Source organism: Staurois parvus, unplaced genomic scaffold (genome assembly GCF_062004578.1).
Source record: "Staurois parvus isolate SC_StPar_1 unplaced genomic scaffold, SC_StPar_1.0 ptg000001l, whole genome shotgun sequence".
NCBI classification, from domain to species: domain Eukaryota; kingdom Metazoa; phylum Chordata; class Amphibia; order Anura; family Ranidae; genus Staurois; species Staurois parvus.
In genome coordinates, this window is record NW_028317797.1 from 2,902,501 (window position 1) to 2,907,765 (window position 5,265).

The 5,265-nt window shown below is 37.7% G+C and overlaps 1 long non-coding RNA gene across 1 annotated transcript in view; it reads left to right on the plus strand.

Annotated features, from left to right (window-relative positions):
- Positions 1-1,658, plus strand: part of LOC149474746 (uncharacterized) — a 10,065-nt gene extending 8,407 nt beyond the window's left edge. The window contains exons 3-4 of the long non-coding RNA XR_016312677.1: positions 786-896; positions 1,245-1,658. This is a non-coding gene — a long non-coding RNA (uncharacterized LOC149474746). The remainder of the gene's footprint in view (positions 1-785; positions 897-1,244) is intronic.
- Positions 1,659-5,265: the final 3,607 nt, after the last annotated feature.

A 5,265-nucleotide genomic window follows, 5' to 3' on the forward strand; every position in this document is an offset into this window, starting at 1 on the left:
ACAGACAGGCAGACAGACAGACATACAGACAGGCAGAAAGAGGGGGGAGAAAGATGAGAGAGAGATAGAGGGAGAGATAGAGGGAGAGAGAGAGAGAGAGAGAGAGATGGGGGGAGAAAGAGGAGAGAGAGACAGACAGAGAAAGAGAGGGGAGAAAGAGAGAAAGAGGAGAGAGAGAGAGAGAGAGACAGGGAGGGAGAAAGTGTGAAAGAGAGGGCAGAGACAGAGTGAGAAGGAGAGAGAGAGTAAGAAAGAGATATATAAAAAAGAGAGATAAAATGGACTCAGAGGGCAAATGAGAGAGAGAAAAGAGAGTGAAAAAAGAGAGATGGAGGGTGGGGGGTGGAGAAAGAAAGCAAAAAGAGAGAGAGAGCAAGAGAGAAAGAGTTACAGAGGGAGAAAGAAATGGGAGATAGAGAGGGGGAAGAAAAGAAAAAGAAGAGAGACAGAAAGAGAGAAGGGAGAGAGACAAAGAAGGAGAGCGACAGAGAGAAAGAAAGAGATACAGAAAGATAGAAGAGAGAGAGAGACGAAGCAGAGTGACAGAGAGAAAGAATGAGAGAGACATAGAGACAGAGAGATAGGGTGAAAGATAACACAAGAGAGGGAGAGGGAAAAAAAGAAAAATAGAGATCAGAGAAGGAGAGTGAAGAGACAGAAAGAGAGAGAGAGAGAGAGAGAGAGAGAGAGAGAGAGAGAGAGAGAGAGAGAGAGAAACCAGAAGAGAAAGAGAGAGAGAGAGAGAGAGAGATTCCAGAAGTAACACAAATCCTATTATTCTACAGGAAATTCTCACTGAGTTTACATGGGTGGCAGCCTGTCCATGTTTGTATATGACAGCAGTCCCAGGGCTGCACAGATGAAGCACTGCCATGTGTGTACACACAGGGATAAATGTATGTATATATAGTGCTTGTTTGTGTATGTCTGTGTATGTAATATGCTGATTACTATAAATGGCAATTAGAGTACTAATACACACACACACATTTGTATAAATGTTATTGTTAATATCCTATAATATTAGGAATATTAATCTCAATACCTTAATATATCCCCTTATATGGATATATTTTTATTTATGTTGGTCTGTCTGTCTGTCTGTCTATCTGTCTATCTATCTATCTATCTATCTATCTATCTATCTATCTATCTATCTATCTATCTATCTATCTATCTATCTATCTATCCATCTACCTGCATACCGCCTATGTCTCCTATTTAATTGCCTTTATTGTCCATAGGTTTCCATGAGCCCTTTTCATTATCCATGTACTTGCAGGCAGAAATTGTTCTGGGACGAGGTTGACCCGCAGATGAAGAGGAGATTACACCAAGCAGGGATAGGTTAGGTGTTTCTTTCTCATTTAGGTGGAAATGAGTTTCCTCACTAAACCTGCTCCAGTGAAGTCAGGCCGGGCCCGGTTGCTGAACATACTTCTGATGGGCTGACAGTTGGACATAAATAAGTAGGAAATGAGAGGAAAATGGGAATGTCTAGACAGGAAAACTTATTGTGTTCCCTGGATAAGGAAAGAAAAGGGACAAGGGTTAAAAATGAAATAAGATATTACTTTTGGGGCACTGTGGAGACTCTAAATAATTGCATATAAGTCCAAAATAAATAATAAAGAAATAAATACGTTTATTAAAACTAATGAGTGTAAATTTTGGTATACATTGATGATTACAGCATCTTATACAATATTCTGTATTTTTATTGTACCCGAAAAAATCAATTCATGCAACAGGAGATGAAGACATTTCCTTCCTGGAAAGTCTGTTCACTGATCCTAAATTGTTCCTTTTTCTACAAGTAAAGGGAGATAATATTTTGCAAGCCATCCCTTACACAGGCAATCACATCAGCCATGGAGAGATAGACTTTTTGACAGTTGGTGAAGCATGATCTTTTTGAGGACAGGTAAATATTGCAGCTGGCCTAAGGCCACATGTTTATAATCTGACATAGTGTGCGATAATCGAAGTATGTGAATGACAGCAAAGCTTGCAGAAGAATTGGGATCACTCATTTCCACTGCCAACAATGTTTATAATGTCAGAAAATCTTTATAAGGGTAAATGATCTTTCCTTTCTCTGTGTAGAAATGAATGAGATCATTAAACTGCAGGCCTCTAGACTGTAAGCTCTTATGGTCCCTCTCTCCTATTGTTAAGTACAGTTATGCTACATGTTGCTAAACAGCAAATGAGGTTATTTACTAAAACTGGAGGACCCAAAAACTGGTGCAGATCAGCATAGAAACCAATCAGCTTCCAGGTTTTATTAAACAAGCTAAAGTTAGAAGCTGATTGGCTACCATGCACAGCTGCATCAGAGTGCTCCAGTTTTCAGTAAATCTACCTGTATGTACTTGTCCTTGATACAAGTTTGTATTCCCTCTACTAATTTTTATTATTATTATACAGGATTTATATAGCGCCAACAGTTTGCTCAGTGCTTTACAATATAAAGGGAGACAAACCAGCAACGGTACAGTTCAATACAAGAGGGATAGGAGGGCACTGCTCCTTGGAGCTTACAATCTAAACTTTGTTATATGTCTGATACCTTTAGCAGATGGAGTTATATAAAGATGTTATAAAAATGCCAACAAGCATAATGAATAAATAAGTAAAATAATAACTGTGCTTATGCAGTTTAAGAATCACTCTCTATCTGCAACTATTTTAACTATACTTTTTTAGGATGTAAATGTTGCCAAAATAAAGGCAAATGAAACTTGTAGTGTTGACAGGTGTAGGTTACCATTTATTTTTAAAATTGTATTTATTACAGGTATCTATATAGTACCATATATTTTTGTAGCACTTTTCATAGTTCACAAACTGTTCCTTCACATCAGTCCTGTTTTCAAGGAGCTTACAAGTTAAGGTCCCTGTCTCACAGGAAAATGCATACAAGAGCCAATAAACCTACCAGCATGTTTTTGGAAGGTTGGAGGAAACTGGAATACCCGTAGGAAACCCAAGTCACCATCACTGAACCTTTTATAAATAACTGCAAGTTGCCTGGCTGTTTTTTTGGTCCAAAGACTTCAATACTTATTAAGTCACTGCCCCGAACAAGTATCAGGAGTTCTGACTTTTCTATGACTTCCCTGACTGCATGCTTGTTCCAGTTCATTTATTCAAAGTATTGAAGCAGCCAAGCAACTTGCATTTTCAAATGGAGGCCAGCAATGGCAGCAACCACATTGCTTTCAGCGCAAACTTACTTTAAAATATTATGGTCGTATTGGCAGGGCCAAGAACAGGACAAGGATGGGTAGATTGTTCATCTTTTGTCACCATTTTTACTATGTCTGTCTTATTATGGACTCTTTGGGTTGGGGTCATATTGCACAAGAGAATTTCATGCTGATCAAAAGCATACCAGACTTAGAACTTGTAATAAAAGATATAGATCCCACTTTGATAAACTGCCAAACTGATAAGTTCAGATTACAAAAGGATTTGTGGTCAATAATAATAATAATAATAATAAAAAAAAAAAAAGCAACACATTTTATAATAAAAGTCATAGAAACGCTTTGTTGTGGATGTCAGTATTTTTTTCATTATTCTGTATTTACCAATAATGGACCCATTTTACAATAAATGTGAGTGTTATCTACATTTTCTACAAAGGCAGTTGCAAACAGAACATAGACAACTAAATTAACAAAAGGGATGGCAGATCTTGCTTACAGAGAAATATTTCCAATATTGGGTATACTCAGCCTGAAGAAAGGTTGTCACCATCAGGAAACCTCTCTGACAAATGATGTGCTGCAGTTGCTTGAGTAGATGCATGTAGTCAAGATCAGAAGCACTGAAATACAGGAAAGGATAAAACAGGTGAAGGTGCAATTTATTAAAAAAGGATAACTGTTTATCATACACAGCATTTTAGCAAACTAAATGTTATTCAATTAATGTTTATATCCCTTTTATTAACATGTTAAAATATATCCAAGTCCAGCAAAAGACTTGGCAAATAAACCTGTTATTCCAAAGACCATACACAGGAGAACAGGGCATCAGCTGTATGTGGAAGAAGGAAGATCTTTTGTTGGTCTATGAAGATTATCTAACAGTGTATCTAAACCCAATGAAAAGGTTATGCATTGCAGATTTCCAATTCTTGGATATGAGGTCTGCATTAGTTTTCTTTCTTCAGGCTTTTGTTTTCTTTATTTGCACATGGTAATCCTGCTAATAGCACACTTCCTGTCCTAGGGTGACAACACTTACTTGCTGTACTATATCATAGGATGAACAGCATTGTTACAATAGGGCAGGAGGTATGTTAAGACTATAAAGCTCCTCCCTTTCCACTCATCTCCATAACACAGTTGGGGAGGTGTTCTGTAGGCCCAACAAAACTGGCAGCAACAGTTGCCCAGAGGGGTCTTGTTTTACTTTCCTCTGAAGTGTGAGAGGTTGAACATGATGGCTACCTGGTTGATTTACTAAAAGAATAGAGGTTGCTCATTTAACAAGGTTTGTGTTCACTTTGCAAAGTAAAATGTTAGTGAAATAGGTGAAGCTGTGTTTAGATGCACTTTAAATGCATATCCAATTGTGTACTTGAAAAATGCCCTCTTTTCAATTTCCTTCACACATGGCTGGGTGATCAAAGTGACACAGCGTCCCTTGTTCACATTCACTTTTCTTGGTGAACACCTTTTACACCATTAGTAACTCAGCTGCTATGTAAACCTATGTTCTCTACCTGCAGTCTTGAAAGATGAAAGGACCATCCCCTAAAAAAGAATGAGCATCTGGTTGATGGGACATAAAGTAACGATTTGAACGGCTCCACCCATTGTCCTATAATAAGGGATAATCCTCTTATTTTGGGGATATGTGATGGAATGAGACAATATTATTATTATTATTATACAGGATTTATTGAGTGCCAATAGTTTGCACAGCAATTTACAATATAAAGGGAGACAATACAGCAACAATATGATTCAAAACAAGAAGGTTAGGAGGGTCCTGCTCCTGGGAGCTTACAATCTAATAGGGGTATATGAATAGCAGCTAAACACAGATTAGAATTGAGGGCTTTTTTATTTCTTTAGGCTGGCTAGAGGTGATTGTAGCCGTATTAGTGCATTTGCGACAGAAACAATTGAGTACTGTCCATGATACTTTTTTTTATTTGCACTAACATACAATTTTGAGGACAAGCTTTTGGGGAATGTCACCTTCTTCAAGGGCCAAGCAGTACTGATTACTGATCAAATAAAAAAA